Source organism: Lepidochelys kempii, chromosome 1 (genome assembly GCF_965140285.1).
Source record: "Lepidochelys kempii isolate rLepKem1 chromosome 1, rLepKem1.hap1, whole genome shotgun sequence".
Taxonomy (NCBI): Eukaryota; Metazoa; Chordata; order Testudines; family Cheloniidae; genus Lepidochelys; species Lepidochelys kempii.
In genome coordinates, this window is record NC_136380.1 from 150,804,186 (window position 1) to 150,829,131 (window position 24,946).

General features: G+C 42.1%; 1 long non-coding RNA gene across 1 annotated transcript; it reads right to left on the reverse strand.

The window, feature by feature from the left end:
* Positions 1 to 1,797: 1,797 nt before the first annotated feature.
* Positions 1,798 to 15,419, reverse strand: LOC140905293 (uncharacterized). Its single transcript, XR_012156810.1, has 3 exons — positions 15,342 to 15,419; positions 14,477 to 14,644; positions 1,798 to 1,877 (listed from the first exon to the last, which is right to left on the reverse strand). It is a non-coding gene; the product is annotated as an uncharacterized LOC140905293 (long non-coding RNA).
* Positions 15,420 to 24,946: the final 9,527 nt, after the last annotated feature.

Sequence of the window (24,946 nt, forward strand, 5' to 3'; positions counted from 1 at the left end):
ATATGCAATTTACTAATGCGTGTTTTCATAATGCCCATAAAGTCCAAGGATTTACTTCCATCACATGCCTACTGCTATGATTTCCAAATGCCCAGCCAGAGGTCTTGGGGCCCTGAACATCATTAATGCCAGCCTGGCTTCTCTTCTTTCCTTTACATCCGAGTTTTTAGACTGATACAGTAATAGGATTATGAAGGGCTTTGTCAGTTTTCGGCAATTTCCTCTAAACACTGATGCAAACTGTGGGCGACACAAGTCCATGTGGCGTTTCCCATCAAGGAGGGGACATGCTGTTTCTCCCCTCTCCCCCCCACCCTCACTATACCAGAAGGTTTGATCTCCAAAAAACATAATAATAATAAAAAAAACCAGTGGATGCCAGGGAATCTCCAGAGCTGTGCACCAGCTCACAGCTAGGCTGACTGGGGTGTCCCACTGAACCTGAAGCCCCACCCCAAAAGAAAGAGAATTAGGAGGATATAGTGGGTGAGAGGGAAGTTCAACAGTGTGGAGAAGGGAGATGAGTAAGTTAACATTACCCCAGACAGAGAACCTAATGGGAAACAGGGCAAGAATTACTAAAATTTGGTGGTGGAATGATGCTACAGGCAGATCCCAACACCCCAAAAGGGGTTTCCATGCAATCAGGGGAAGAGAGGAAAATATAAGCCTTGCCAGGTGGGGGTCTAATCATTTTGCACATCATCCACTTGCAGCAGGAGATGCTGTTCATGTTTCTCTATTCTCCTTGTGTGTATAGTTAACCCTGATAATTGAGTGGGCGTAGGGACAAAGAGTTTGAATCAGAATATTCAAATAATAAACTACACTCCATTATCAAGGAAACAGTGATCAGAGTCTGTTGCTCTCATAACACCATGGTGATGGGAGCAATATAAAAACCTATTCAGTCGTTATTACAGTATTTGCGGAGATTGGAGAAGTTTTTGATTTCCCAGAATATGTGGAAAATTAAGGAACAGATTCTGTCACCATTAGTCATGTCATGTTGAATAGTATCTTACTCCATGAGAAGTCCCATTGACTTTGAAGCTGTAAAATGCTATTTAAAGAGAGCACAGATATAAGAATCTGGCCCTAACATATTTGGAAGTTTTGCAAATTTTATAACTTTTAAAAATAATTTTGCCAAGAAATCTTTCTCTCCTTCTATAGAAATGGCCATAAAACATGAAAGTTTGTGTAAATATTGAATTCATTAAAGGCCTAATAATCAGAAAGCTCTAAATGAATGGACTCTGAGTTCTTCCATTTCTTTTCTATAATACTCCACCGCATTTAACATTTTTGCTCAGCTTTTTGTTGTAGTCACATTATTGCATATGGTGGTTGACTCCCATCCACCATTTTGAGTGAAAACACAGTATAGACAGCAGGGAGAGTTTTTAGACTAAAAGAAAATGAAAGAGAATATGAAAGTGTGAGCAGCTCTCATGTGCTGATGGATATGCTACATGATATTAAAGGAAACAAAAACAGGATTAGAGTTAACAAGGAGCTTCCTAAATGCAGTTCATTAGCCTCCCATTATTGTCCTCAGAGAATAATTCATTGCTTAAATTGGTAAACAAATTAAAAACCATATGAACTGTACAACATGCCATTCTTTACAAGAACACAGCTTGAATGTTTGAACTGAAATCAACTGCTTAAGATACAAAAATATTTTAAAGTTTACACAAAATGTTAATCCTTTTCTAAGTTGCTTGTTTGTACCTTGGAGTAGAATGCAATAGTAGTAACAACAACCAACTGTAGCTCTTTTTATGCTGAATGATCCCAATGATCTTTACTACGTGTCACAAATTCTGCCTCAGGACTCTTGCACAAAGTTCTCAGTGTTGTCAATAGGAAGCCTGTGTATGAAAACCAGAATGCAGTTTAGCCCTGTACAGGATAGGGAGTGAGTGAGAATAAAATATACAAGTGGCAGCAGCAGTCAAAAAAGCAAACAGAATTTTGGGAATCATCAAGAAAGGGATAGATAATATCCTATTGCCTCTATATAAATCCATGGTATGCCCACATCCTCAATACTGCATGCAGATCAGGACACCTCATCTCAAAAAAGTTATTTTGGAATTGGAAAAGGTTCAGAAAAGGACAACAAAAATGATTAGGGGTATAGAACGGATTCCATATGAGGAGAGATTAATAAGACTGGGACTTTTCAGCTTTGAAAAGAGGCGACTCGGGGAAGATGATAGAGGTCTATAAAATCATGAGTGGTACAGAGAAAGTAAATAAGGAAGTGTTATTTATTCCCTCTCATAATACAAGAACAAGGGGCCACCAAATGAAATTAATGGGTAGCAGGTTTAAAACAAACACAAGAAAGTATTTTTTCATGCAACGTACTGTCAACCTCGGGAACTCCTTTCCAGAGGGTGTTGTGAAGGCCAATACTATAACGGGGTTCAAAAGGGAGCTAGATAGATTCATGGAACATAGCTCCATCAATGGCTATTAGCCAGGATGGGCAGGGATGGTGTCCCTAGCCTCTGTTTGCCAGAAGCTGGGATTGGGTGACAGGGCATGGATCACTTGATGATAACCTGTCTGTTCATTCCCTTTGGGGAACCTGCCATTGGCCACTGTCAGAGGACAGGATACTGGGCTTGATGGACCTTTGGTCTGACGCAGTGTGGCCGTTCTTCTGTAAGTGAAAGTACAGCAGAAATTTTGGTAGGTGCTGTATAAATACTAAAAGTGAGGGAATATTTTGCTCCCTCCCTTTTTCTCCTTTCATGAGTAGAATTTCTAGAATGTACTTGTTATTTGTAAGTACTCAGCAATCCTTTTGTAAACATTGTAGTCTGTGAATGGATTAAACAATTCATTTTGAGGATTCGATACTCCATAAGCAAAAGTCAAACTGTTGGTGTGTATTGATAATTACCTAAGTCAATGTGACCTAGAAACCTCTCAAAACCAACTGACAAGAAGATTTCAAGAATATCCTGCTCTTGGTATGTACATTCTGGTTCATCAGTGAATATCATATCATGAGGTCTTAAATGAAAGTCAAGGTCAGATTTGTCATTAATAATGTTGTGAAATGTATGCACAAATACTATGCAAGGAGTTATGTATGTACACTAAAACTACGTTCCTAATATCTGTATCAAGGCAGTTGACAAACAGGTTTCTGCCCGACAAAGGATGTTTTTTTACCTGTCTCTCTTGGTCCACACGTAAATTAAGCATTGTAAACTAACACAAGAGACGCCCCATTTACATATAAAATCTTTGTGGGGGGATGTGAAACCAACAGGGAGAATGAACACTGGATAATAAACTACAGGGGAGTCAACCTGACTGAGGTACAAGCAATAAACTTTAGAGACTATAAGGAGAAGGCAAGAAAGCCATCCCTTTATCCTGCACCTAGGAAGTAATAGGGCAGTGAAATTACATTCATAAAAATGAGAGCTCAACCATGCTTGGCTGAAACACTGCAAAAGACATCTGGGGCGAGATAACGTTCTTTATACCAAAGGTTAGCATGTTATATTTAATCTCCAGAAATTGTGTTATAATTGTTTTATATGTTTTATTTTTGTTTCCATTATCCTTGAATCTCTTGAATCTAGAGCCTTTGATAAACCTGTAATTGTTTTCACTATAAAATATATCTAAGTGCTGTGGTAATATACAAGGAGCTGATACTAAGTTGAATTATTCAAGCTGATATGTTCAAAATGTTTTAAGAAAAAGAAACCATGAACTCAAAATTAAATCCAGTACACCAGAGTACTTGTTCTAATATTCTCAGCATTGCTTGCACTTTGAAGTACACAATTTTAAGAAATGGAAGTTTCAAAAATAAGTTGTTGGTCTTTTTTTAAATCTATTTGGATTTTTTGATATACTTAAATGTTTGGGATAATTTCATGTCATCTTCCCAAGCTTTTGGCAAACTTAATGGCCACTGAGCCAACTTTGAAGCAGATCCTGCTACACTTACTCACATGAGTAGTCCTATTTAAATCAAAGAGGATGGGGGGAAAAGCTCATGCAAATAAACTTAGTCATGTGAGTAACTGACTGCAGATCAGGCCTTAATTATATTATTGACATATTAGTTACTAATAAAGATTTAAAATATTATATAGAAGCCTGTGTTTCAGGAATCAGAACAGAATTACCTTTTAAGAATGCAGTTCCTAATCTGCAAGAAATTACAATACTAATTTTGAGGGATATGACTCATTGAAGGAGATAAATTATCCACTGGAAACTAAATACAGTATCATCTAATGGACTGAGCGCAGGCTTGGTTATATAGTCAATGTTTTCCTAATTTTGATTTTTTTGTTGATGAATTTTATGTTGAAATTTGAAATTTTCAACCAAAAGAAACCTTAAGAAACATTTGACAATATTTTAACCATGTTTTTTGGGTTTTGAACAGTTATATGATTAGTCAGGCTGTTTCCATTTTTCAAACTATCTCAACAAAATTTTGAAGAAGAAGAAGAAGAAAAAAAAAGAAAATTTCAAAGAAAAAAAGTTTAAAATTTCTAAAAAATGTAGTTACAAAATTAACTGGTATTTCAACTTGTTGTATATGGGAGCAGCAACTTGACTTCTAATCCCATCCCTACTAACCATTCGCTGTGTAGTCTTGAAGAAACTGAGAAAGTGAGAGAGGGCATATGCACATCTTTCAAATTTGGGTACCCAAAGCTAAGCACCTAATTAAGTGGCCTAATTTTCAGAGGGCCTACTGAAGCTCCTTCACAGCTCCTACTGAAGTCAACAGGTAATCCTGCTGCTTGGCACCTGCAGATATACCATCCCTGCAAAAAGTTGGTTTCTAGGGCTATTGATAAATATCTTGCGAGCTGAAAAGTCAGTCTGAGTTGGGTGATTAACTCCCATAGGTGTCTTTGGAAAAATCACAGTCTAAATAGTGAGAGGTATATTATTTATTGCGCCTTAGGTCTACTAAAAAATGTAAACACAAAGGCTGAAATCCTGACTCTACTGAAGTCAATGGCAAAACTCCTATTGACTGTCTATTTGCATAATGCCTAGCACAATGGGGTCCTGGTCCATGACTCGGACTACTAGGTGGTATGATAATATTAAAGGGTCCAAAGCTTTCAGTGAAAAAGACAGATGTGAATTACTGGTCACCATTGATCTGTTCTTGGTCTTAATTTTTATTAAAATATAAAATGTTTGGAGGATCAGGTACGCAATATATCAGAAGAGGGTAAAAAGAGGGTAAAAGGATAATACTAGTGCCATCACTTTATTGCCTCTTGTCAGTTATCATCCTTACATTTACTGTTGCACCAGTGAGCATAATGTTCTCTCTCATCTCTTCTGTATACCTGATGAATGTATAAGGGAATGTTTGGGGTGACTTTTGTGAAGTTTAGCTTAACTTCTAAGAACACACTATTTAATTCAGAAAATCTTGCACGAATACTTTATGCTTAGCTCATTCAAAACAGTTTCTTTTTTAATGCTTTGTGCAATCCACGTTAGATGGAAGGTTATTTCTTTTCTTATTTATGAGGTTTTTTGATGCATGCTCTGAAAGCACCACAAACCCTATGATGTACTTCAGGGATACAAAGCCCTGAAAATGGGGAGAGAAAAAGCAAAAAGATGTGGCCTTGTGCTACCCTGCAATACTCATGGACAGCATTTTCTGTTAATTCACCTTGATTCTGTGGTATGAGTGCACTAAAAATAGAATCCTGAGCCAGTCCCCCTGGGGGTCTATGTGCAAGGCCTTTCAGGGCGAGATTCCTGCCAATTTCTGCCTAAATGTACTCGTTACCATTATTGCTCTCTGCATTGCAACCGAGTGGGCTTCCCTTGAGCTTTTTCAAGGTTTTTCTAGAGTAAAACTCCTTAACCTATACATCACACTGTGAAGTTTTGTGTCTGTACATGTGTGCTTATGTGTACATCATGGAATGCATTTTACAGCTAAACACAAAACTTCTTCATCATTCCTAAAAGGTGTGTAGATAAAAACAGTATACGTACTCCAAGACCAAAGGTAATATGAGGCTTTGCCATGTAAATATTCGTACATTTTCATTCACTTCCCATTAGGAAGGAGCAAAAAAACAAACAAAAAAAATCCTGTGGAACCTCAGTGCTTGAAGAGTGATGAATATTTGACAGACATTGCAAAGAGCATCTGTTGGGAGGCAGAGAGAGGGAGAAGTGAAGTGCTAGAGGGGAGGGAGAAGGAAGCATTTTCCTCCCCAGGTGAGTTTCAGAAGAACTGAATATGCCTCTTCCCCAGCAAGTAGTGGTCATGAACAACAGTGATGGAACACTGAGAAATGGCACAGTTCAGATCATTTCAATTTCAATGCAGCAGACCTGGCTGTGAAAGCACTTTGATGTTACTTTATCAGCGCCAGTATAGAAAGTCAAGGAATGTGTAACAGCCATATACTGTTATAGCTCTTTTGTTGTCAAGGTTTGAACGCACAGTTTTCCTTTTATTGTACTAGCTACTTCTGCATTAATATAATAAATAGTAGCAGTCCAGTCTCAGTATTTTTGCTTCCAAGCAAAGTGATACTTCAAGGATTTTGAAAGTCCCAGGTCCTTTAAAGAGGGCACCACACAATAACACAAACACCAGAGACTTTGTCATTTAAGATCATAGTTTGACGAGTGATGTTTAAGGCTCAGAGCTGTTTTTCATAAAGATTAGGCGAAAAAAATGGTTAGATGTTTTGTAATGTACAGTAATCTGCTCATTCTGTTTTGACTTTGTGTTTGCAATCATGTCATGTGAGAAATCTTGGGTTTAAAAACCATGAGAACTTCATAGTGCTTCAGAATATGAAGGCTGATTAGGGCTGAAGGAACTGTATGCGTTTCTTACCTCAGTTCTGATCTCTGGTATTACAAGTATTGAGTCTCCTCAGAAAAAGACTTGCCTATTGTGTCAGAAATGAGAGAGCTGTGCTGTACAGGCATTCATCCCTAGACACAGAATCATAATCCACATAGGTTATTTCACTGTGACAAGAACACTGGGAGAAGTTTCACAACAGAAGCCAAACCAAATAACAGAGGTATCTCTTAAATTTGCAAAAACAAAATGTTGCCATTTAAATTTTGTATTTGGCATAAGTCAAAATGAAAAATTAAGTTCCATTTCATAACCATGTATACCTTTCTCCAAAAAAGGGTATTTAATGAAATAAATTTCACAATACAAATCACTAAAAGTCAGTATGCTGCATGTAAAGTGCTAGTACGTTTACCAGCTTCACCTGCAATATCTGAGGGTTTTTTCCCCCCCTTAAGGCACACATGTGGTCAGAAAATCTTGCAGCTGTAGAGCATATACTGCACATGAAAAAGGTACTTGAATACAGAAATTACCTAAATTCTCTGGCATACTTTTCAGGTTCATTGCAGCGGTGGCCTAATTTTGATTCCGAACTTGTTTTAAAAACCGGTAATGACGTTGGACGACAAACAGGAAACAAGCTGGAAAGCTCGTCTCTCTCACCAACAGAAGTTGGTCCAATAAAAGATATTACCTCACCCACCTTGTCTCTCTAAACAGGAAACAAGTCATTCAGCTACTGTGGAATGTAGGAGACATTCCACATGAATTCTTTTCCTTACGCAAAGAATGCTGCAATGAATCACTTGAGTGAAGAACAGCTGCATAAGATTACTCTGACATAATGAGCTGAAAGTTCAGAAATCCAGTCCAACAATTTACATTACCATGCAGTATGGGGAAGCGTTGAATTTGATTATCAAGAGCCACTCTGACTTGCCTGCTTCACTTCAAAAAGAGAATAAGTAGTGCCACACTTGAATGATATTACTGAAACAGACAGACCAAGGAGATTCACATTACCATTTAAAAAATAAAACACATGACTTCCTGCACAAAGTGGGCGCTATGTGTGTAATCATCTACATTAATAGAAAGGCCATACTTCAGTACCGACTTTGTGCTCAGTGGATAAGGTACTAAAATGATTTCCCATCTGCTCATGTTTTCCTCAGATAACATCAGTAATATCTCACAGAAAGTTACAACAGGCAAGTTAGTTTAGCACTTAGTAGATAAGATCTGCATTTTACAAACAATGGTTCCAGGAAAAAACAAAGCTAATGCAACAATGAATATTATTTTACAGCTTCTTGGTCCAGATGCTAACTTTAGTGTTTTGAGATACCACTGTCTTAACTTTATTTCACTCTTTCATGTAATGATTCAACATGACAAGTGTTTAGTGTTTTGGTTTTTTCTTTCAATGTAATTACTACTACCAGTGACATATAGTAAGTGGACATGACTTCATGCTAAAAAACAATGGATTTCCTGTGGATTGGTGGATTTCACCCATATGAGCACATGAAGAATTCAGCCTCATTATTTTTATAACATGAAATACTAAAGGAAGAATATAATGACTCATTGTTTATGTTAAAGGTTGCCAGCAATGGTTGCTGGATGTTGAATTAATTTCTATTTGATTGACCTGGATCCAAGTTCATCACAGCCACCTGGGACTATACATTTTAAAATAAAACAGGGATTTTTCTGATGTGGTATATTCCTCCTAATAGTATTTATAGATATTCACTCAACCAGAGATTGCAAAAGGATGACAGAGGTTTCTGCAGCCTCAGGCAATCTAGGGATAGACTGACTGTCCCACACATGATAGAGCCATGCCTATTAGTTAAGGTTAGATTGTTTCCTGGGAAAGTTCATGTTAAGTGACTCTAAGGCCAGGTCTACACTATAAACTTACATTGGTAAAGCTACTTCGCTCAGGGGTGTGGAAAATCCCACGCTGTTACACCAACTTAATCCCCAGCATAGACAGCACGATGTTGACAGGAGGGCTTCTCCCATCGACATAGCTCCTACCTCTTGCAGAGGTGGATTACTACACTGAAGGGTGAAGCTCTCATGCTGGCATAGTAACGTCTTCACTGAAGTGCCACAGTGGCGCAGCTGCATCGCTGCAGCGTTTTAAGTCTAGACCTGCCCCAAGTGTAAACATCTTTACTAATGCCATTGGGAAGCTATTATCCCCTTAATTCTCATGTCTTCTTCTTCTTACCATATGTGCCACATGCCTCAGGTAGCAAGTGACCAGGATTCATCACTGAATTTGGTCTGCTGGTTGGATCATTAGCTTTCCCAGCTCCAGCCAAGTACTGATGGGAGTGCAACAGGAACACTGATCCATGCTCCCCATTCTCACATGCAATTCCCATTAACCTTAACAGGAGTTTCACATATAGATCCAAAAGGGGATAGGTTCCTATAAATTTAGAAAACAAAATCCCTTGGAACTGCAATATAGCAGCCTCCATATTTAATGTTAAATTTAGCTTCCAAGAAATGGCTTTCTATTGGACTCAATTAATCTTTTCTAATTTATAATGCAATTCCAATGGAATTTTACATTACTGTATATTCATGTGACTATAAAGAATCCAATGGAGTTAATGTTACAATGAAGACAGAACAAATTGCTGAGGAGTCGCTTGTATGTTAATATATTGGTCAAAGATTCAAATAAGTAATTTCCATTTGCTTCACAACTTATGAAGGAACTTTGAAATCTCCAGGAAATTGGATGTTTTCCTCCATCGATCTACCATGGGGACATCTGGGCACCAAATGGAGTTCCTGATAGAACATAGTAAACAATTAGACATCAAATTAATTGTTTCCTGCAGTCACCTGTTTCTCCTTTCATGGAATGTTCATGAGTGTATCACAAACTTCTTTACCTTATTATTCAAAATCTACATCCCTCCACCCTCACCCCCAAATTTCACTTTGTGAAAGCCATTCAAAATTCAGACCATGTTGCACCATTAAGACTAGTTACAGAATTCACACATTACTTCTCTTCCCAGAGTGGATGAACTTAACTCTTGTAATCAAGGTTACAGTGTGAATGTTTGTGGAAAACCAATTTAAAATTTAAAAGCATTCAAGCATGAGACCTTAAAATTTGCTTTCTGTGAGCATTTATGATATTAAACCTCAATGGCATGGATGGAATGCAAACACAAAAAGGGTGCAAACATGACCAAAGAAAAGTTGTTTACAAATGCAAATTAATATTCACAGAATTTTCTTTTTTTTTTTTTTTTTTAGTAAAAAGAAAAAAAGACTACTTGTGGCACCTTAGAGACTAACAAACTTATTAGAGCACAAGCTTTCGTGAGCTACAGCTCACTTCATCGGATGCACACAGTGGAAAATACAGTGGGGAGACTTTATATACACAGAGAACATGAAACAATGGGTGTTACCATACAGATTGTAACAAGAGTGATCAGGAAAGGTGAGCTATTACCAGCAGGAGACGGGAGCGAGGGAAACCTTTTGTAGTGATAATCAAGGTGGGCCATTTCCAGCACTTTACAAGGACAGTAGGAGGGGAAATAAACAAGGGGAAATAGTTTTACTTTGTGTAATGACCCATCCACTCCCAGTCTTTATTCAAGCCTAAGTTAATTGTATCCAGTTTGCAAATGAATTCCAATTCAGCAGTCTCTCGTTGGAGAGACAATTTCAGCCTGTGCACGTCAGAGGAAGCACTCTATGTAGAAGTCAAGTCTGTTGTTTCGACCTTCAGGAGGAGTCCACCCAGAATCCTTCTTTTTGTAGTCTTGGTAGGAAGGTCTCTGTGGGTTAGTATGTTGTTCAGAGGTGTGTTGAAAATATTCCTTGAGTCAGAGACATCGAAAATAGGATTCTAGGTCACCACAGAACTGTATCATGTTCGTGGGGGTGGAGGGGCAGAAGGAGAGGACCTGAGATAGGACAGATTCTTCTGCTGGGCTAAGAGTATAGTTGGATAGATTAACAATATTGTTGGGTGGGTTAAGGGAACCACCGTTGTGTCCCCTTGTGGCATGTAGTAATTTAGATAGTTTAGTGTCCTTTATCTTTTAAAGAGAAGCAAAGTGTGTGTTGTAAATGGCTAGTCTACTTTTTGTAAAGTCCAGCCATGAGGAAGCTTGTGTGGAAGGTTGTTTTTTTATGAGAGTATCCAGTTTTGAGACCTCATTCTTAATCTTTCCCTGTTTGCTGTAGAGGATGTTGATCAGGTGGTTCCGCAATTTCTTTGAGAGTGTGTGGCACAAGCTGTCAGCATAGTCTCTGTGGTATGTCAATTGTAATGGATATTTTACCTTCAGTCCTTTTGCTATGATGTCCATCTGTTTGCATTTGGAAAGGATCTACAACCTATCCTGAAGGATGACCCATCACTCTCACAGATCTTGGGAGACAGGCCAGCCCTTGCTTACAGACAGCCCCCTAACCTGAAGCAAATACTCACCAGCAACCACACAACAGAACCACTAACCCAGGAACCTATCCTGGCAACAAAGCCCGTTGCCAACTGTGTCCACATATCTATTCAGGGGATACCATCATAGGGCCTAATCACATCAGCCACACTATCAGAGGCTTGTTCACCTGCGCAACTACCAATGTGATATAAGCCATCATGTGCCAGCAATGCCCCTCTGCCATGTACATTGGCCAAACTGGACAGTCTCTATGTAAAAGAATAAATGGACACAAATCAGAAGTCAAGAATTATAACATTCAAAAAGCAGTCGGAGAACACTTCAATCTCTCTAGTCACTCGATTACAGATCTAAAAGTGGCAATTCTTCAACAAAAAAAACTTCAGAAACAGACTCCAACGAGAGACTGCTGAATTGGAATTAATTTGCAAACTGGACACCATTAACTTAGGCTTGAATAAAGACTGGGAGTGGATGGGTCATTACACAAAGTAAAACTATTTCCCCTTGTTTATTTCCCCTCCTACTGTTCTTGTAAAGTGCTGGAAATGGCCCACCTTGATTATCACTACAAAAGGTCCCACCCACACGCTCTCCTTCTGGTAATAGCTCACTTCTCCTGATCACTCTTGTTACAGTCGGTATGGTAACACCCATTGTTTCATGTTCTCTGTGTATATAAAATCTCCCCACTATATTTTCCACTGTATGCATCCGATGAAGTGAGCTGTAGCTCACGAAAGCTTGTGCTCTAATAAATTTGTTAGTCTCTAAGGTGCCACAAGTCCTCCTTTTCTTTTTACAGATACAGACTAACACGGCTGCTACTCTGAAACCCTTTTTTTAGATTCAACCTACCGGGAATAGTGTTCAGCAATTTACCATGGGAAAGCTGGTAAGACACTGGAGTGCCACTTCTCTGTCTGTGTCAAAACTATTACAGATTTTGATACATATATTAATTGGATCAAATCACTTTATTCTGTATCTGGCTCCTACTCTCCCTTCTCCTAGAATCTCCACTACGTCCAAAATCTTTAGCTTTTTCGCTGCATCATAGGTCCAGCCAAAGGTGCCCTCACTTTTTCTCCTCACACTGCCTATTATTTTGGCACTTCCTGTATGATAGGTCTGATTTCCTATCATCCAAATGAATGTGCTTAAATTCAGGGAACTGGTAATTTCAGATACCTATTCCGACAAACATAAAATACACCCACACATGAAGAAAACAGTAATGCTTTCCTATAATGAGGAGAGCAGAAACCTACCTTGATGGTTGGAATCCACTCTCAGTCTTGCTAATTGGCAAGATAATCACCATTACAATTTTTTTTTATTTTACCTTGCTTAATTATTCCAGAGCTTTTTTTGTAATCTGCAAAGTACTATTTCTTTTTAAAAAGAAAATTGAGCCCTCTGATATCAGTGTTTATTTGGGTGAAGGACCATGTTAAGATTAAATGGATGACTTTATAGCATTAGAATTTCCTGATATTTGAATACCCTTGTTATTCAAGCTCAGCTTTTAATTCTAGGATTCACTGAGGGTGTGTCTACACTATGGAAACTATACTGGCATATCTAACTCAACCTAATTGTGCTGACATACCCTATATTGTAGAGACGGCTTACACCAATGGAAGGAACCATGTAGGGACACACCTCTCCAAATGACTGTAACTATGTCTATGGAAGCATTCTTCTGTCAACATTGCTATATCTACACTGGCAATTAGCTCAGCATAGCTACCACACTCACTGTATTTTCTTCCCCTTCTCCCCCACACCTCTGACCAACATAGTGACGTCGGCCTAACTTTTCAGTTTAGACCAAGGTGTTTTGGAAAGTTTTTGCAATGCCTGATGGAGCCAAAACAAGTGACGCAGGGTTGACTGGGAGCATGGGATCAACTTCCCATAATGCAGTGTTCTCCACCCCATACTTTCATCAGCGTCCCATAACATTTCATGTCCTCTTTTCCAAATCCCCACAAACTTGCATATCCCTCCTTGCTGCCTGCCATTGCTGACAGAACCATGGAGCCTGCACAGCTCTGCACGATTGTCATGAGTGTTGCAAACACAGGGCACCTGATCCTACAGTATTTGCAGAGTTGCAAAAGGAGCTGCAGGTAACATGATGATTCCTTGAAGGCTAGATTGCAGTGGGACATAGAAAGAAACAATTCAAAATTGTGGGTGGCATTCACAAGCAGTGGCAGATGGCGGAGCGCTAGTTCTGAGCCTGACAAAGAAGCACTGACTGGTGTGGCTGAAGAACTTTCAGATGCATAAGGCCACATTTCTATATCAGTGTCCCGAACTCACCCCAACCCTCCAGCACAGAGACACCAAAATAAGAGCTGCCCTGACAGTTGAGACGCAAATGGCAACTGCCTGTGGAAACACCAGATTGCTACTGGTCAGTCAGGAATCTATTTGGAGTCAGGAAATCCACCACAGGGGCTGATGTGATGCAAATGGGCAGGGCTGTTAATCACCTCCTGCTACACAGGACTGTGACTCTGGGCAATGTGCACAACATAGTGGATGGTTATGCAACAATGGGGGTTCCCAAAATATGGTGGGGCAATAGATGGCACGCATATCCCCACTTTAGCACCAGACCACTTGCCACAGAGTACATCAACAAAAAGGGCTACTTTTCTATGGTAATGCAAGCACTGGTGGATCACTGGAGATGCTTTACCAATAGCAATGTGGACTGGTCAGGGAAGGTGCACGAAGCATGCATCTTTAATAACACAGGACTGTTCAGAAAGTTGCTAATAAGGGCTTTCTTTCTCAATGGGTGGATTACTATTGGGAATGTTGAAATGCCAAGAATGATCCTGGGAGACCCAGCCTACCCCTTACTCCCATGGCTCATGAAGCCATACACCAGCCACCTTGATAGTGCTTCAACTACAGGATCAGCAGGTGCAGAATGACAGCCGAATGTGCATTTGGTCATTTGATGGGTCGCTGGCATTGCATATTTATGAGATTAGATCTCATTGAAAAAAAAATATCCCAATGCTTATAGCTGCCTGCTGTGTCCTGCATAATATCTGTGAAGCAAAGAGGGAAAAGTTTCCTGCTGCACATCTCTCTCCTTTTCCTGTGCCTGTCTCCTGTCCACTCTAACCTTTTCCATGCTGTCTGCAAGGGTGATCCTCCAGGCCCTGTGCCCATTCTCTGATGCAGCACTGGCTTCCAGATCTCCTGGAACATGTCCTCCTCTTTCTCCTCTTTATCTGTCTCGAGGGTTCCATGGGTTTGGAGGGGGAGGCCCTGAAATCCGCAATGCCAGCAGCTGCAGATACAACACATAGGAGTTCCATTGTCAGAGTATTCACAAAGGAAATTGAAATGTAAGATAATGAATTCACTGTCTTCATTCCCCAAAAGTTGTATGCACTACATTCTCACTTCTGCTTGGGATTGATAGAGCACAGTGCCAGGCATGGTGAGTATGGCCCTCGGGATGGGAAATAAGGGGGGAATAACTTGTACAGGGCAATGGAACTGAATACTGGCCCTGCTTTCCAGGCGGTGGTGATTATAGCTGATATCCAACTCCAGCAGAGTCAGAGAGCGCAGCTGCTGCTGGTGCCATGATGCCGCCTGGGCCTGTACACTGCTCACCTGGGTACTGCAGTGGTGCCTGCTGAAGTAATCACTGAGTGTCATGGGAAAGCGTCCTCCCACAGTAGAAGAAATAAGGCAGCCCTCCCCAGAAACCTCTGCCAGGGGATTGCAGAGTGCCCCCATGAAAGTTTCACTGAGAGCTCTACGGCGGATTCACAGGACGTCCCAGTGCATATAAACAAACTTCTCTGCCTGCCCTCCCCACCTAAATCTAGAGGGAAATGAAAAGGAGACAGCAACTTTCTCTCTCTTGCTTGTTGCACTACTTCTTCTAGAACAACTAAAAAAGAGTAAATAGACAGATGTGTCCTGCTACTTTGGTGGTTCCATCCCTGTGATTTCAAAACAAACTGCACACTTACCACAGGTTCCTTCCCCTGCATCAGGCTTGTCTATGCTTGCCTGTTGGGACTGGCTGGACTCTGGTGGAGTTAAAAACATGTCCTGGTTCACTGTACAGCTGGATCCCCCTGGTCGCCTGTCCCCCATACTCCTCCTCCTTGCTGTTCATGGCAGGGGGCTGTGACTCAGGCTCCTCAGAAATATCCATGGTGCTCTGGGGAATGGTGGTGAGTCCTCCACCCAGGATGGCATGCAGCTCTTTGTAAAAGCAGCAGGTCTGTGGCTCAATACTGAATCGATTGTTAGCCTCCTTGCCCTTCTGATATGCCTGCCGCAGGTCCTAGGCTTCCATGTGGCACTGCTGGTGGTACTTGTTGTAGCCCTTCTCCTGCATCCCCCAAGCAATCTGCTCTCAGATGTCCACATTTCTAGGGCTGGATCGGAGCGGTGTCTGCACTGCCTCTTCTCCTCACAGATCCAGGAGAGCCAATACTTCCTGTGAACTCCAAGCTGGAGCACGTCTTTAGCTGGTAACTAGCATGGTCAGCTGGGCAGTTACACTCAACAATACAGAGGTGCGAGGTGTGCTCGCCCAGCTGGGCAAGCAGGAAAAGGAATTTCAAACATTTGTGAGGCTTTAAAGGGGAGGGTTGGTTTCCTGTCTACTTCACCCCTGAGCAGCAGGGTTCACAACAGTGACTGAAGTAGTCAAACCTTTCTAAAGTGACTGAAAAGTGGGAATTTAAGATACTACTATTATGATTTGTTAGTATTTCACACACACACCCATTTGCCCAGGGGTAAATGACTGCATAAGGTGAGAGGCAGTGGAGAATCAAGCTTCTTATGTGCATTTGATGCTGAACAATGTGTGTGTAGTTACATTTATTGGCTATGTTCAGTAGGCCTGTCTCTACTCCCATTGTCTTCAGTTTTGCCTGAGAAATGACTGAATGAACTGTAGGTAGCAATCCCATGGGATAAGAACACCTGGGCCCAAATTCCACTTTCAGCTTCATTCATGTAGTTTGTAGTTTCATTCATTTGCACAGCTGTAATTAAACGGAAGGCAGAATTTAAGACAGTTTTAATTTTGGACAGGCATTTGCAACAAATAAAAAGTGTTGCCAAGTCTCACAATTATATAGGAGTTCTGCACCGTTTGGGTTTTTTTGTAAAGTCACAGCTCATGGGTTACCGGTACTTATGAATCTTGGTTTTAATTTTTTTTAGTAGGTACATTTTTACCCATGTGATTATAACGAAAAGCTTGAAAACCATGATCCCGCAAAGGCTCAAAAAAGGCAAATACAAAGAACCCCAAATATATATTGTTTAATCTCGTGATTTTTAAATCAATATCATGACTGTTTGGGTTCTCCTGACTCATGATTTTTGAACACGTGGGTATGGCAATGAGACATAGATCTCACTAGATGGGCTTGTGGCTGCACTTAAAAAATACCTATGGACCTGAGAACTCTTGCCAAGATCCAAAGCATCTCACTTAGCTATATTTGGAAATTTGAGTACATAAACAATCAATTGGAAGATGGTTCTAAATCGCTATTTAATGATAACTGGAAACCTACTGTAACAAAGGTAGGGCCTATTGCTGTTGTGTCTATTGAAGTTAAATGGGATTTTGCTATTGACCTCTATGGAAGCAGGAAAGGGCTTTAATAGATTTTTGATTTCAGGAAAACTTAAATTTCAATGTATGTGGTAAAGCAAATGTGGCTAAAGTGATTTATGCTCACAGTTGAATTGTGCATTGGAAGTTTCTGACAGTGGCGGATTAGCCACTGGGCCAACAGTGCCTGTGCCCAGAGGCCACAGCCAACAGGGGGCCCTGGAAAAATGGGTCCCCCTACATTCCACTCTGTCTGCCCAACACTCCTGCTGGGGAGTGGGATGAGCTCCTGTGCCCTGACCTCACTCCCTGGCAGGACCGCCGGGGAAGGGGAGAGGCGCACAGGGCCCCACAAATTCCTAATCCATCTCTGGGTTTTGGGACTTACTTCTGCAAAATATAGAGTAGGCAAACTTTTCTTCCTTATTGAGTGGTCAAAATATTGTGACTTCCAAATGACAAAGCCACATGCTAATTTGGAGAGATGGGTGTGAATCTGCTGAGTCTTATGTGGCTTCATATGACGTTTAATGCTAGACAATGTCTAGATAATACCAGGGGTGGGCGTAGCAGCTGGAGAAGCCAGCAGAGATTGAAGAGGGTGAGGGTGGGGGAGGGGGCTCTGGGCTGGGGAGTGGGGCCAAGGGGTTCAGAGTGCAGGAGGGGGCTCTGGGACAGGGCAAGAGTTGGGATGTGGGAGAGGGTGAGGGCTCCAGCTGGGGCCAGGAATTAGGGGTTTCGAGTGTGGGAGGGGGTCTCCAGGCTGGGGCAGGGGGTTAGGGTGTGGGGGTGTGAGGGCTCTGGCTGAGGGTGCAGGCTCTGGTGTGGGACCAGGGATGAGGGATTTGGGGTGCAGGAGGGGGCTCCGGACTGGGGCCGAGGGGTTCGGAGAGGGATCAGGGCTTACCTCAGGTGGCTCCCAGAAGCAGAAGCATTTCCCCCCTCTGGCTTCTCGGTGGAGACACAGCCAGGGGGCTCTGTGCGCTGCCCTGTCCACAGACACCGCCCCCACAGCTCCCATTAGCCATGGTTCCCAGCCAATGGAAGCTGCAGAGCTGGCGTTTGGGGCGGGAGGAGTGCATGGAGCTCCCTGGCTGTTCCTATGCCTAGGAGATGCTGCCGCTTCCAGGAGCTGCACGGAGCCACGGCAGGTAGGGAGTCTATCTTAACCCTGCTGTGCCGCCGACCGGACTTTTAATGGCCCAGTCAGCGATGCTGACCAGAACCGCCGGGTCCTTTTTCGACCGGGCATTCTAGTCGAAAACTGGATGCCTGGCAACCCAAACTCCCTACCAGGGGCTAAAGCAGGGAGCAGACATGGTCAGCAGCTCTTTTTAAATGGCCTTCCCAATTTGTCTTTGAAGAACTGTCTCCTCAGAATGTGTGTCCTCTAATCCAGCAGGAATAGACAGACCTGCCTCCTAGTCCCAGTCTTCTGGAAAGTGGGCCAAAAGTAGAAGCCATGGACTTACTGACAATAGTTCTGTTTTGGTGGAGCTAGTCTCAGTATTTGAAAAGTTGTCCTGGTATTATATGGAAGTCTCCCTCTTGCTCCTCTTTGCTGCAGCAGGATCCCAGTTTTGACTCATTGGAACTGCCTCTACTGTCCCACTCAGCTGAGGAGGTGATGGAGCTCAGTGCCAAACAGGGTCTTACACCCTAACTATGTAGGGGGTCATATTTTTAAAATTACAAACTGGGACACTTTTGTGGCAATATTTGTGTTCCTTTCTTCAATCTGCTCTACTGGGGTTGGAAAAGCTCCAACTAAAGCACTAGGCACCAGCTGAGAATACATTTCTATTTGATATTTAAATAGTTTTAAAGTTTCTCTTTCAGAATTACTATCTATCCATTGAGTGGATACAAAGCAATGACACCATTAACACAAAATGATTTCAGATTACCATGGGAGCTCAGTGAGTGCCAGTGGCATGGGGATAGAAGTAAATGCACTTGAGAAGGAATTTTCCAAATGTTGAATAAATGTTAATACTCGTGTGTGTGCAGGCGGGCGCAATTCCCAGATTTCGCTTTAAGACAGTTTGGATAGACAACTGTAACCACTTATATAAATGGTTGCCTATTTTAAGCATTTAGCTGGGTATTATTTAATAGATCTACAACAAAATGTAGCAAGGATAGCATAGAGCTACTTATGTAAACTGTAACTGTAAGGTTATTTTCTTTAGTTTAAAAATGGTCAAGAGTGGATGTCAAACTAACATCATAAGCATGCTATTCCCTTGATAGCTATATTGTATTTATTAGTATGAAGCAACTTCTGACAAAGCGGGCTATCCAAGAGCACAGGCAATTTTTATCATGATGTATTTGAATAATTATTATATAACCATTTTAAATAAGCAATGTCAAAAGAGACAATCCTTACTAGTCCATATACCCCAGCTAGCTTTGGCAAATTCCACAGCAATCTCACAGTCTTCTTTTACTGCATGTAGCCATCTGGTTAGCAAGTAAGCAATAGCTTAGATATATCTAATGATCTCCTTTTTCCAGGCACTTAATAATGAAATTCTAGGCAGCTTCTGAGCATTTTCATTACAGCCTCTTACATCAAGCTGGTGATAATTGCCCTTTATCCTTCACATCTTCTTTGTGAACTGATGCAAAGTTCTGATCGAAACCAGCATATCCTAAAATTAGCAAACACCTGTTTGAAGCATCATATGAAAGTTAGAAAATTTCTACACTTGGAAGGCAGAATTCTGCCAGAAAGTGTTTCTATGAGAAAAGTTACCAGTAAAAGAAAGAAAGAACACGACTGAGTTCAAAAGCAACTGAAGAAAGAATAAAAAAGGGAAGCAGAATTATGATCCACAAATGTAGATTGTGCATAAAGTATTGGTTCCAACTTCTGATCTTCAACTCTTTCATCTGCCATTTCTGTCTACCGTGGAAGATGAATAATCATTCAATAAATAAGATTATAAATTCTTCTGTGCAGGAACAAGTCTTCATATATTTTTTTCACAGCACATGGAACAAGAGTGTTCCAATTCTGGTTGGTATCTCTGGGCCCTATTGTAAGAGCAAACAACTAGTAAAGAAAAGTAAAAGAAAACACAAAGGGCCCAATTCTCCTGTCATACCAATTTTACATTAAAGTTCATTGATTTCAGTGGAGTTACTTCTGATTTACATCACTTTATGTGAACAGAATCAGGTGCTGGTGTTTTTCTATTGTATTAAAAAGGGCACTAGCCATTGCAGCCACTGCCAGGGTGAAGGATGGGTCTGTGAGGGTGGGCCATTGTTGGATCATATTAAAGAAGTTCTGTATTAAAATCACAAATGAATTTGATTCTCCATAATTTAAATTCCAGGGTAGTACTAATTAAGAGGTCTCTTGGTTTTTGGGACTGTTTCTCTCCCTCTATATGTGAAACTTGCAAGCTGCTAATTATGTTAGTACATTCTAAGACAGAGTCCGTTTTCAAAGCAATTCTTTGTAACAACAGCTACTCACAGAGAGAGAGAGTCAAAGCAATACTCTGTAACAACAGAAACAGCACCCAGAGACTCCCCGCCCTTTTGTTGTATTCATCTCGCTTTGTTAACAATTGTGATTAAAATAGAGATAGAGGATGGATGTGGATGGATGTTTGGTGTGGATAATAACTGAAGGATCAGGGAGGTGCCAGCCTAAGAATCCAGTGTCCATCGGCTGAAGAAGGCGTCAAGTGGAAATAATCAGAGGACCCCCGGAGGGCAGACTGGAATCCACCCAACAGCCTCAAGAATGGGAGAACCAAAGAACAAGATAACATCTGGCAGCACGGAGCCATCAGAAATGTGCTATCTGCTGATTGATTCAGCAACAGCATGACGAAGCAATTCCCATAGACTGGCATAGGAAGAAATTCCTATAAAAATGGACTCTGGAAAGTGAGAACTTTGGGGTCTGATTCTGCAAACCAACTTCCAGGAGCATCAGATGAGCATCTGACGAGGCCCTGCTCCTTCCTCATGTCCAGGCCACCTGGCCAGTGGCTTGGCATGAGCAACTCTAAGGCTGGTAACTCTGATAACAACCTTGCAGAACCTGTGTGTGTGTGTTTGCATGAATGAATGTGTGAATAAACATGAGATTGAATGGAATGTTATAGCTATAACTAACTGCTTACTATGATTCTTTCTGTATTCACAATAAATGTGGTATTTTGCCTTTTCCCCTTTAATAAGATCCTGTTGGTTTTTATTTTATTGATATAACACCATCTCCTAGAATGGCAGGGTTCCATGGGCTGGACAATGGGAGCTCTCCTTTGTAAGGATAAATCCTGGATGGGTTGGAAGGAAGGAGGGCTGCCAGATATAAAAGTGCTGTGAGGTGGAAGTAGGCTTCTTCCTCTTCCTGTTCTGCCCAACCACAGCAGATAACATGGATATTACCAGTGGTGAGCTGGAGCTGGTTCACACCAGGTCACGGGAACCGGTTGTTAAATTCAGAAGCCCGTTTAGAACTGGTTGTTCCACGAGGGACAACCAGTTCTAAAAGGGCTTCTAAATTTAACAAGCAGCCAAAAGTGGCGCCTTTGGCGCCAACTCCATGGGTGCTCCAGCCCTGGAGCACCTATGGGGAAAATTTGGTGGGTGCCCACCAGCAGCTCCCCACCCAGCCCCAGCTCACCTCCGCTACACCTCATCCCCTGAACGTGCCACCCGGTTCTGCTTCTCCACCCCAATCCCCCGGCTTCCCGCGAATCAGCTGTTCACACAGGAAGCCGGGGCAGGCTGAGAAGCAGGCAGCGGCTTCACGCTCAGGCCCAGGGAGGAGGAGGCAGAGAGGAGGTGAGCTGGGGCAGGGGGGCACGAGGAGTGCTGCCTGCACTGCAGTAACCCAGGGGGCGTGAAGGGGAACCGCTCCCCGCCCCAGGTCACCTCCACCTCCTTGGGCCTGAGCGCGAAGCTGCCGCCTGCTTCTCAGCCCTTCCCCCGGCTTCCCGCACCAACAGCTGATTCGTGGGAAGCCATGGTGGGGACGGAGAAGCAGAGCAGGGCAGCATGTTTAGGGGAGGAGGCGGAGCAGAAGTGAGCTGGGGCCAGGCGGGGAGCTGCCGGTGGGTGGTCTGCACCCACCAAATTTTCCCCGTGGGTGCTCCAGCACCGGAGCACCCACGGAGTCGGCACCTACAGAACCACTTTTGAGGTGATCAGTGGGGGAAGCAGCTGCTACACTACCCAGCCCCTAGGAGCCAGAGGGACCTACTGGATGCTTCCTGGGAGCTGCCCCAGGTAAGCACTGCCGGGACTCCCCACCTCACCCCCCAGCAGGTCCCTCTGGCTCTTAGGGGCAGGGTGGGCACCCACTATGGTGGCCCATGAGACCTTCCTGCCCGGTTCTGGGGGCTGTCAGGGGACAGGGGAGGAGGATGGATGGAGCAGGGGTCCAAGGGAGGTCAGGGAGGTGGGCACTGACCCCCTCATGGCGTGAGGAGGGAACAGGTTGTTAAGATTTTGGCAGCTCATCACTGGATATTACTACTCTGGCTGTAGTTCCAAAGAAGCCACATTTTCCTTACCCCATGGCTCCTCATTTAGTGGTTCCATTAACTCTGGGGAGCTTATTGTTCAGATGGTTTCCTGTGTACCAGGGCATAAGGTTTGAGGCATTGCCAGTGACCTCAGGGTGGCAAAGGGCTATAGGCCAGGAAACTGAGTGGGCCTGCCAGGTAATTGGATTAAAATGTGATTGTTGGCATTCAGAAAATTTAAACTGCTCTGGATTTGAGTAGTGGGGGGCAGACAGATGTCAGTTTGGGTATAGGGGGTTGTTGCCGTTAGGGATACTTCTTGTTTTGTGTTATGGCCCACTTGGCCAGTTCTAATGCTTGTGTCCATCCTCATTGACTCCTGTTGTTCATGTTATATGTTTACAGCTTTACCCTAGTGAATGGGAAATGTATTACTTCATCAAGTAGATGCCTATGGGTAGACAATCACCATATTCATTTGGAGGAATGGGCCAAACTACAGTTGTATTTATAGTCTAGGGGCTTAGGGTACAAAGTTAAAGCCGTCTACTTTGGATCTCTCCTTGATGATAATGGTAGCTTTGAACAAAGATCAAAGGCCAAACAGGCCCCATAGGTAGCAACTAAACTATACATGATGTTGTATTCTGCAGACTCTGAACTGCAAGCAGAATTTAAACACATGCTGGAATTTAATGTCCCTAATGTAGATAAAGCGATTCAACAGCAACAGCATCTTTGCAAATCCCCCATCCTACTTAGATCAAGCAATGGCTGGAAGGGACACAAGAAACCAATTCTGACTTTTGTAAAATAAAATGTGGCATGTTTTATGGTCTATGAAACCTGCTATATTTGTTTCAAATCAAAGTCTGGGAAGAATAATGAACTTTTAGTGAGACAGTGCTCCAAAATGGTTAACTTCTTACTTGTCCTGTAAAGTGACAGGATGGCACCTCATTCCCCATTCTGGTACCGGGAGCAATAAGAATTAGGAAAAGGAACAAAACAGATGCTTCCTGTGGCTTAAACCAAAGACAGATTTAGTTATCTCATGACAATGATGCTAGAAAGAGTGGGGAAAAGGAGCAAGTAAAACATTTTTATTGAATGAACTTTGTGCCTGCAAATAATTGACAAATAGCCACCAGAAAAAACCTACCTTCCAGGATGTCTTGGTCTCTTCCTCAGAAGAGCTTTAATGCTCTACTTATCTCTGCATAAGCATATTGTGAAGGACACAGCCTACATTATAGCACCCTCTCCTGGCTAGACTCAGGCTGGTACCCAGCTCCCTCCCAGGGGAAATCCTGCCTGGGGCCCTCTCACAGAATTCAACCCTTCTGCCCCTCTGTGTCTTGAAGCTGCTCCTTCCAGCAGTTGCTCCACCCTTTTATGAGGATCAGCCAATTAAGTTGCAGGTCTTTTTCCCAGGTGCAGCAAGAGGGGCTCAGTAGCCAGCCAGCCAGCCACAGGGCTCTGGCCCCAGAAGAATACTGGCCCTTATACCTTCACAAACATGAAATCCAATAAATAGCTAAGCACATGGTCTATAGAGCACCAAGGTATTGCAATGAATAGCCTTTAACGTTTATGTACGTCCATCCCTCGCATCAACACAAAGCCAAATTCCTCTGTTACACCAGGTGTAAAGCCAGAGTGGTTTGCAAGCACTGCTTTGCTGTACCATTCAATTCAGATGCAGCCAAATGAAGTCCAACAAGCCCAGAATTCTTAAAAAACATATGCATATTATAGAAGTTGCAGTAGCAACTGCTAAACTTAAAAGACTGAAGTTCAAGTTTCGTTATTAACTCCCCCCCACACACGTTTTTAGTTTCTGGTTTGATGAAGATAAAATTATCAGTGATTGGGCTCAGCCTAAAGCAGCTTAATTTTGAAAGTCTGAGCAACTTCCATCCGAGTGTTTTTTGAATTCTGTATGAGTTTAAAAAAAACAAAAACACAAACACATTCTCCACTTGTTTCAATCAGAAGGTTTGTGGGTCCATAACTTACTTATGTTTGAACCAATTTTATTCAAACTTGGTTTGTTTAGTAGTTCTCACTTTGAAGTGGATTAAGCTAATCCACAAGAAGGCACTCTTATCCCAGCATGAGAGTGTCCACACAGAGAGTTAATAAGGAACAGTTAATCTGGTTTAAATTCACATCCTAGCTTATTCCAGATTAATTTTAACATCGAAACAAAAGCTTGCCAAAGATTAGTCCTGATATCTAACCCTCTGTCACTCAACTGATACATCAGCAAGATTGCCACAAGAATCTATGCATTCAGATTTATTAAATATCAGTGAATTATTTATTGCATAAATATCAGTAGCTCAATCAGTAGGTTTGGAGCATGTCAGCACATTTTAAATCTCCCTGTTCTGTTAATGAAGAATTGTTCCCCCTCTACTTTCCCCACCTCTACCGTGCTATTCTAAATCTTCCTAGCAGCCAGAGAGCTGCAATATTTAGAAGACAAAAC